Here is a 10219-nt window from a genome sequence, read left to right as displayed (position 1 = left end):
AAAAGCTTCTTTAAAGAAAAGTGAGATTAGTATTACTATATGGGCATCTAGCCACGTGGACTGAGCAGCTACCAGGTTCAGTGATTCTCTGGTCTGCAACTGCTATTGGACTATTGTAAGCTGATCCAATAAATCCCCCTTTTAAAATAATTCATTCCAGCAGTTCTGTTCTTCTAGAGAACCCTGACTAATACAAGTAGTTTCCCCCCTAGGGCTTATGACCCATAGGCTTTTGATAAGGTTTTCATTACCATGCATAGATAGAGTAGGTCTCAAGTCCAAGCAGGGGGAAGTTGGTTTCCCCATAAGAGACATGCCACCATTACACAAGTTGGTATATTTGGCCTGGCTGGCCAGCCATAAAGCCTGCAGGGTTCACAGCTGTTTAAATGATTCCTCCAGCCATTGATGACTTTTTCCCCTGCAACAGGCTCCTTACAGCATCATGACAGCTAGTCAACAGGGAGGAGTCTTCCAACTCAGCTCCAGCTTGACTTCTCAATGTCATGTAGCCCAATCATGTGGTATCTTCTGCAATATTTTTTGCCATCTAGTCTGGTGGGCAATAGACTGTCATGTGTTGAATGCATTATGTACCCCTGTGACCAACAACTCTCTAAAAGGCATCCCACTCCTGGCACTGAAATTTTCTTGTATCAACCAGTGGCTTCTGGGCACAGAATGATCTACCTTCACAAGGACTTTAGCCCAAATTCTTTTTTACTATAACATATTTTTTTAAGATATGGAAAACAACTGATACCTTAAAAGTAATCATAATTTCTCCATGATCTTCTGGTTACCTGAGGATAATATATATTTACTAGCTACAAATGTGAATAAATGAGCCAGTTAAATATTAAGTGTAAGGCAGATGCCAAAACTAGTCTTAAAAATGACTATAGAACCTTAGGGTCAGTAAGTATAAATTTCATTCCTGGGAACATATGTTTTCTTTTCTTCAAGGGGATCTGCTTTTTTGGGGGGGCATCATATGTTGCAATAGTAAGTTATTAAAAACCATCAGGGCCTTAATCATGGAAAATAATTTTGGAAACAAAAACAACTCCTTTTTTCTTTACTAAAGACAAGAGTTACCTTTGGCTATTTGTTCCTTTCAACTAGTTACCAACCTTTTCATGTGGTGGTTTGATTCAGGTGTCCCCCATAAACTTAGGTGTTCTGAATGCTAGGTTCCCAGCTGATGGATTTGGGAATTGACGCCTCTTGGAGGCAGTGTATTGTTGGTGGTGGGCTTATGGGTATTATAGCCAGTTTCCTCTTGACAGTGTTTGGCACACTCTCCTGTTACTATTGTCCACCTTACGTTGGCTAGGGAGTGATGTCCACCCTCTGCTCATGCCATCATTTTCACCTGCCATTGTGGAGCTTCCCCACGAGTCTGTAAGCCAAAATAAACCTTTTTGTCCTAAAAGCTGCTCTTGGTTGGGTGATTTCTCCCAGCAATGTGAACCTGACTATAACAGTATAGTTGATACCAAGGAGTGGTGTCAATTGTTGGTAGACACCTGACTATGTGGTTTTGGCCTTTTGGAGTTTTCAAGAGGAATGTGGAAGGATGAAACCTTGGCCTAAAAGATGCCCTGCAGTGCTGTAAGTACAGCTTGATAGACTATTTTAGTCAGAGTTGAAAGACCCGAATGCAGTAACAACTATGGACTGTGAAGGTTGGCTGGTGAGGGTCAGAAAGAGCTTTGCCTGGATTGGGCTACCAGTTTGTGTGAGAGGCCTTCTGTTATGCCCATGTCCTGAGAACTTGTGCAGGGTTTCTTTGTGTAGAAATGGACTGGTGTGAGCAGAGGGATATGGCACAAAAATGAAATCTTTGGACTGAAACTTCTGCCCATTCAGCTACAATTACATGAGAGATTACAACCTTTGAGATAGGGGCAACAGAAAGAATGAAGTCTTTTGAAGGGGCTTGAGTGCTGAAGTGTCCTGTTCTTCAAAATCTGCTTTATTCCACCCTGGATTAACAAATTGGCACCCTATCTGGAATTGTGGAGTATAAGAAATATAGAAAAGAGAGGGTCATTGAATCTATAACACAGTTTTGTGTTTCAGAAATGGCCATGGGCAGTGTGAAGCAGGATTGCCTGCATGGAGACCCAGTGGAGCCATGAGGAGAGACTGTGGGTTGCAGTGGAGACCCAGTGGAGATGCTGGGACCACGAGATGGCTGCTAAGGAAAGCTGCTGTCCCTGGATGAAGTTTTCCAGGACTGTGAGTAGCCTTGCTGGAGGGGTGGAACTAGAACTCCAGAGATTTGTTTCTGGTTAAAATTATTGGACTTGGAGACCTTTCACTGACTAGAGTTGTTGGACTTGGAACTACAGAGTTTGATGTTTTCCCTGTTTAAATCTTGTATTGTTTGAATATTTCTTTGCTATGGTCAGTGCCATGTTTTGCAGTATGAGTGCTTATTCTGTGCCATTATGTGGGGTGTTTTTTTTTTTATTATGGGGATGTTTGAACATCATTAGGATTGATAAGAAAAAATATGGGGACTTTTAAAGTTGTACTGAATGCTTTTTTTTTTTTTTTTTCGGTTTTTCAAGGTAGGGTCTTACTCTAGCCCAGGCTGACCTGGAATTCACTATGTAGTCTCAGGGTGGCCTTGAGCTCATGGCGGTCTTCCTACCTCTGCCTCCCAAGTGCTGGGATTAAAGGCATGTACTATCATGCCTGGCTGACTGCATTGTATTTTACAACATGGATGGTTATCAGTTTATGGGGCCAGGGGTGGAATGTGGTGGTTTGATTCGGGGGTCCCCCATAAACTTAAGCATTCTGAATGCTAGGTTCCCAGCTGATGGGGATTTGGGAATTAATGCCTCCTGGAGGCAGTGTATTGTTGGGGGCAGGATTATGGGTATTATAGCCAGTGTCCCCTTGCCACTGTTTGGCACACTCTCCTGTTGCTATTGTCCATGTTATGTTGGCAAGGGGGTGATGTCCACCCTCTGATCATGCTGTCATTTTTCCTGCCATCATGGAGTGTCCCCTCAAGTCTGTAAGCCAAAATAAAATTTTTTCCCTTAAGCTGCTCTTGGTAGGTGATTTCTGCCAGAAATGTGAACCTGATTGCAACACTACTGGTAAAAGCAAGCACTCTCCTGGATGACCCAACTCTAATGACTGTAGTAAGTGAAGTACCTGTTCAATCCTTTTCTTAACTTGATTTCAGCCAAAGAGTAAATCAGTCAACTACAACTTTAAAAATCTCCTTGGCTGTGGCCTCACTTCTTTATCATGCCTTCTAATAAGCCACTGCTAAATCCAAATCCCTTCCTACCTGTTAGACGTCTTTAATGAACAGAAGTTTCCAGGACTAGGTCAAATACTCCATAGGTAGTTCAGGAAACAGGTCTAACAAAGAAGATGTGAAACATAGGGTGAGAACAAATAAAAGCTATTTTTAAAAAGCCTAAGGACTTCACAGGCAAGTGCTTAATCGCTAAGCCATCTCTCCAGCCCAAATCCCAATTTTTAAACATGCTCTTTGTTTTGTTTTTTTTTTTAATTTAATTTATTAGTTTTCTTTTCAGCAAATACAGGCAGTTTGGTACCATTGTTTAGGCTCATCTATGATCAACCCCCTCCCATTGGACCCTCCTTGTTGATATAAATGGGTCATGCATTGTGGAGTTAGCCCACAGTTATTGGTATGATAAATGTCTCTGCAAATCATGACCCAACATGTGACTCTGACATTCTTTCCACCCCCTCTTCCGCAAAATTTCCCTGAGCCATGTTGGGTTCACTTTTGGTCTGCTTCAGTGCTGAGGTGTTGGGGGCCTCTGAGGCTCTGGCTCTCTGATTTGGTAGGAGTTGATTTTTCCCTGTGTTGGTTTCCTTCCCCTTTGTGCTGGTATCTGGTTCACAGGAAAACATCACCCTTGCTTGTTTCGCTAATTGTCCTTAGTTTCAGTTGGGCCCCTTTTGAGGTATGTTGGAGCAGCTCTCTCCTTAGGATCTGCATCTATCTGAAAAAGAGAAGCAGATTCTCCAATGGAGAGTAAGTTAGCACCTGGAAAATTGAGATAACACTTACTTTTCTGATAGAGAGTTTGATAGGTGTAGGCCCTCTTGTACCCCATGATTGATGGTAGCTTGATGTTGGAGAGTAGGCTTGTGTTTGGGTATGGTTCTGACTTGTTTCCCAGCTCCAGCTATGGGTCTAGTACCACTGAGGGGATCAGTTAGCCAAATCAAGAGCAGTTGGTTCCTCACCATGGCTGTGTGCCACTATTGCACTTGTGTGGGCATCACATCAGGTTAATTGTTGCTAATTAGGTTAGACAATGAGTTGCTTGGGCAGATATTGGTCATTTCCCCCAGTCGCCCATGTAGCACCTTTTGGCACTAGACACGCTGACTGTCTGGGGACTGACTCTCTCCTGGCTTCCAGCCATGCCATTCCATTTTACGTGTCAGCTGTGTATGGAGTCTTCAGCAATAGGGTCTTACCACTGGCCTTTGGTGGGTCTTCAAGTACTCTGACAGAAGTCTGTCATTGTTTTGGGAAACCTTGTAGGTTTCTCTGATCAAAAGCTCATTGTGGATGGTAGCCCCAAGCTGGAAGTGGGGGTTACAGGTCAGTGCCCACTAAGAAATTGAGGAAAAACATAACTAATATACAAGAGTTAGAGAGGAGAGAGATAGAGGGGAGAGGGGGAGAGGGAGGGAGGGAAGATGTAGAAGATTTAGGTTAGTTTTGATCCTACCCTCTCCAGTGTCTTGTGGTTCAGGTGTTTCCTGTAAGGGTCTAGTGAAGGTTCAGCCATTTGGTCTGCCTTTTAGGAAGTAGAATTTTATGGTACCATTGCCATTTGGGTCCAGATTACTCTTTTCCACCCTTCGATGCCCTCCCCGCCCTCCCCATCCATCCTATTGTCTAGTCTATGAGGTGCTTGCTGGATATGTAAGGTATCTTGGGTAGATTCAGGTTAGACTATGTCTTCCTTAAGCTCTGTCATCTGGTTACTGAGGTCCTCTATTTTTGATTCACCTTCTATTCATTTGTCTGTCTTTTAAGGCCCCTGATTTTCTTCAATTAAGTTCAGCCTAGTGATGAAAACTATGTGCTGCAATAGATTATTCTACTCACTTTCATTTATTTGATTGTTGGGGGGTTTTTTGTTGGTTTTGTTTTGTTTTGTTTTGTTTTGTTTTGTTTTGACTGTTGGTTTTTTGATGGTTTGCTTCCAGTTCAGCAATTTGCTTGGTCAAGGTAAATAAGCTTAATTTTCTTTCATTTTGGGTTGTAATTTCTGTTGTGTACTCTGTTTCCATTGGAGACTATCATTGTGGAACTAGGCAGCCTTGGTGGAGATCTCTCAGTTTGTTTTCTCATGTTGTTGGATTTTTTGCATTGGAGTCTACCCATCTTGAGTTAAAAGTCTTTTTTTTTATTATTAAGAAGGAAGTGAGTGTTTGCCCTTGTAGGATCTCCAGTGGGTGTTCTACTTTGAATTCGGCTCAGATTTAAGCGATATGGAGCTGTATCAGGTTGTAGAGGTTGCACATGTGCTACAGCTCTGGGCTGGTGGCTGACAGGAGAACTGTTGTTGGACATCTGGAACCTCTCCAACCCACCACCGGAGCTGTGCCTTGCCTGTGGGACCTCAGCGCTTGCCCTTGCTCCCCACTGTACCCAGATGAGCAGATCATAGAAGACTTACTGGTACACCCCTGGTGTGAGGTTGCCAGATATTCCTGTACTTCCTGTCTAGGGCAGGAGAGATGTGTCAAGGTGGCACTGGTAGGCAGATACTAGCAGTATGTTGGGGGATAGGGGCAGGGAGGGGTCATGAGGCACTTGGCTCCAGGAACTAGGCTGGAGCTTGGATCTACAGAGTTGGCACCAATTCAGTGCACAGGGCCCAGTAACACTGAGCCCCTCACTAGCCCAGCGAATATAGGCCCCATATATGTTCCACACACTCGGGCACCCTGACCACACAGACTCCTGACATGCCTACACCTTCTCCAGCCCAAACTGCACCCAAGCACAGTATTTTCAAGCCATGAAGAAGAGATAGATTTATTTCCTCTCTGTGGTTCATAGCTGAGGCATCTATGATAAAAGGCCAAACATCAAGAGAAAAGCACACAGTACTTGGGAGTCAGAGGTAGAAGGCTGGCTGTGAATTCAAGGCCATCCTGAGACTACATAGTGAATTCCAGGTCAGCCTGGGCTAGTGCAAGACCCTACCTCAAAAACCAAAAATAAATAAGAAAGAAAGAGAGAAAGGCACATAGATTTACTTAATACAAGATTTACATGACACAGAATCCTTCCTAAGGAACTGAAGACCCTAAGAAACAGAGAATCTTCTGTATTCACATGCTTACATTTGATGAGAAGTGGATAGTCACACAGAGGTGATGGTGCCAGAGTCAACAGCTGGGGGACACTTAAGCAAAGCCTATTGGTTCATATTCTCTGATGCTCTTAGCCTTCAGAAATAAGACCCCTCATTTGAATGCAGAAAGGGCACCTCTGGATGAGGGTCTCATGACCCAGTGAAAGATCTCAAGGAGGAGAGGAAGAAACCTCAGGTTTTCCTGCCTCTGATGTTTCCTCAAATGCTGGGGTGTCATATACTTAGAGGTGACATGTCCTTAATCCCATCAATAGTTTTGCCAGCCTTCTTGTCTGTAGTGTTCCTAAGCTTGCCTGGTTCTCAGGGTATCATGTTGAAGTCCACAGGAAATATGTCTGTACATTTCTCTGAATTTTCTACCATGCCTATCAAAAATAAAATTGGTTTAGATTAGAGTACCATCATATTTTTTGTTTTGGTTTACTTTTTCCAATAAAGTACCTCATTAAAAATTCATTAGAGAATATTTCTAGGATAAATGTCAACTCAGAATGTGGCTTGAAAAATCTTTTCTCATTTGTTGATTTCTTATTTTGAAAATTAGATATACATATTCCAATGGTTACCAGGTCAGCCTTTTCCTAATTTCTTTTTTTTTTTTCTCTTAAAATTCATAGTGGTTCAACTCTCCTGGTTAGAAATCATAGCCATTTAAAGCATCTTTGCATTCCACTAAACTTTCCTTAAAGTCCCCTTTTTCAATGAAAAAGAGGAAAACCCCCTAACATTCCATATCCCAACTAGATTTAAGCACTCTTACCATCATAATATATTTTACTTCTAGATTTGGTGGAGACAGCTTGAGGTAGGGTCTATCTCTAGCCCAGACAGACCAGGAATTTATTAGTCTTAGTCTGGCCTTGAACTCACAGTGATCCTCCTTCCCCAGCCTCCCAAGTGCTGGGATTAAAGGTCAGCAGCACCACACCTGGCTCTATTTCTAGGTGTTTTTTTTTTTAAAGAAATTTTTCATTGTTTTTATAAAAATGATATAACTATATCAAGTATAACCCCCAAGTAAATAGAATTATATTAAATGGAATATCCAATTCTACATCAACAAATCACTAACACTAAGTCAACATTGTTTCAGATATCTCCCTGTGTATAGATAAAGAAAGGAAGGCTTATAAAAATATTTCATTAATAAAAAATCTTAAACTCAGTTTTTTGTTAATTTAATGGGAAACAATAAACAAAAAGGCTATTTGTTTGCAGGGGGGGGGGTTGTTGTTGTTTTGTGTTGTTTTGAGAATGTTGCAGTGAGGTTCGCATAGCTGGCAGAAATCACCCAACCAAGAGCAGCTTGTGGGGGAATAAAAGGTTTATTTTGGCTTAAACTTGAGGGGAATGTCCATGATGGTAGGAAAAAACAATGGAATGAGCAGAGGGTGGACATCACCTCCTGGCCAACATCAGATGGACAACAGCAACAGGAGACTGTGCCAAACCCTGGCAAGGGAAAAAACTGGCTATAACACCCATAAGCCTGCCCCCAACAATACACTGACTCCAGGAGGCCTTAGTTCCCAAATCTCCATCAGCTGAAAACCTAGCATTCAGAACACCTAAGTTTATGGGTACACCTGAATCAAACTACCACAGAAGCATAGTCTCATTCTAGCCCAGGATGAACTAGAACCCACTCTGGCCAAGGATAGCCTCAAATTTTCAGCAATACTCAAAGGTTTGTTGACTTCGAGGCCTGAATTTTGATTTTTGACATAGTTGTGCAGTTTTTAAAAAGTTTTGGGTTTTTAAAATTTTATTTATTTATTTGAGAAAGAGAGAGGCAGATAGAGAGAGTTGGCATGCCAGGTCCTCTAGCCACTGAAAACAAACTCCAAATGCATGTGCCATCTTGTACAACTGGCTTATGTGGGTACTAGGGAATCAAACTTGGGTCCTTTGGCTTTGCTGGCAAGTGCCTTATCCACTAAGCCAGGCCAGTCGAGGAAATTTTTTTACTTTAGTTTTTGTTAATTTAATTTATTTTATCTTTGAGGACAGTGAATTATGTAATTCAGGTTGCCTCTGAACTCTAAGTAGTCTGCTATGATTTTAATTAAACCCCCGATTCTTCTGCCTGCACCTGCAAAGTGCTGGGATTACAGTTGTATGCCACCACACCAGCTGGTTCTTGACTTTAAAAGATAAGAATACATTTTTACCTCTTTCTTCCTTAGGCCCTGCTTTCACTTCCCTAATATTATTTTATTCAGGTTTGATATTTTCATTCATGGTGACAGGTCACTCTGATTTAGCTCACAGGCAGTCCTTTAACCACAGCACCCACAGTCCTGAGTTCTCTCTTGTTTGAGAAGGCTGCCTGGCCCCTCTTCATCTCAGTGGTACTGACTGGCACAGTGCTCCTGCGATCTTGGCCCTTCAGTGCCCACACACTGTTCTGTTGTCTGCTGCACAGAATGCTACTTAAAAGAAGCTGAAGATCAAACTGGGTTTTGCTTTTTGCTTCTGTTTTTTGCTCTAGAAGGTACTTAGATTTTTCTGCCTGATTCCTTAATAATTCATTCTGTGTCCCTGAAATGTAATTGCCTCACTATGACTAAAGTGTTCTATATCAAAATGTCCTGAAACATGATATATAATTTTTAGTGTAAAGATGCTATTCTTTTTCCTTGTTGATTTGTGTGCTCTATCTTGGAGTGCATATTCTGTTCCATGTGTGAGTTATCTCTTCAATCCTCATAAAGATTGTCTTTGTCATTCAGATGGGTTAGGGTTTTCCAAATTTTCCCTGTGTTCCTTTTCATGGCTGTCCTTTGGGACCATACCAAATCTCTCCATTCAATTTCCAATTTCCATGAGCATTTAATTCTGTTTTAGTTTTCTTTTGCAATCTATATTTCAACATTGAGATTTATATTCTGCTTGTTTTCTTATGTCCACAATATTTTTCTTCTTAAATCTTTCTGTATTTTATTTAATTTGTATTATTACTTATATTTTATTTGGATGCTTTAAGATTTTTTCTTTTCTCTACATTTTTTTTATTAATTAGTTTTGTACTCAGTGAATACAGTCAAGTTGGTACCATTGTTAGCCTCCTCCCTGTCCTCACCCCTCCTCCTGGCCCCTCCTTGTTGAGGTATGTGGGTCATGCATTGTGGAGTTAGCCCTTAGTTATGGGTAGGAGGAAATGTCTCTGTGTAGAAGAGGGGGAGGAAAGTTTTTTTTTTTTTCTTGATTGAGAATTTTAATATATAAACATATTGCAAATTGGTCATATTGCCATCAGATTATATACTCTTATGTCTTCTCTCCACCATCCTCATTCCACTGAGGCCCCTTCTCAGTGGGGTCATGAATGCACCAGTCAGTCTCTATGTTGGGGCGGATGGCTGAGTTTACACCTTTCTACCCTGTGGGTCTTACAGGCTTTCTGCCCATCCTTCCCCAATGTTCCCTGAGACTTGGAGGGCATGGTGTAAGTCTCCTCTAGTGTTGAGCTCTCAGCAGCCTCTAGTTTTCAGCTTTCATGAATTTTGAGTCTCTTCCATGTCTACCACCATTTCCGTGGAGGAGATTCTCTGGCTAGCAGTGAAAGCAGCACTCATATTTAATCTTCCCCTTTCTCTGCAATACTTCCTGGGCCGTAGAAGATGTAATAAGACAACTTATCTTAGTTAAGGCTTTCTTTTCTTGTCATTCTGATGGGTCTTAGGTCTCCCCAGACTTCACTGCCATCTGAACAAAGCAAACTCTCCAACCAAGGGTGAGAGCAGCATGGATCAAAGGAGAAAAGCATACACATTTAGAAAACTTTTTGATGGCCTTAATCTCTCTCT

This window comes from Jaculus jaculus, chromosome 7 (genome assembly GCF_020740685.1).
Source record: "Jaculus jaculus isolate mJacJac1 chromosome 7, mJacJac1.mat.Y.cur, whole genome shotgun sequence".
Lineage (NCBI taxonomy): Eukaryota > Metazoa > Chordata > Mammalia > Rodentia > Dipodidae > Jaculus > Jaculus jaculus.
Note: the sequence above shows the minus strand (reverse complement) of the source record.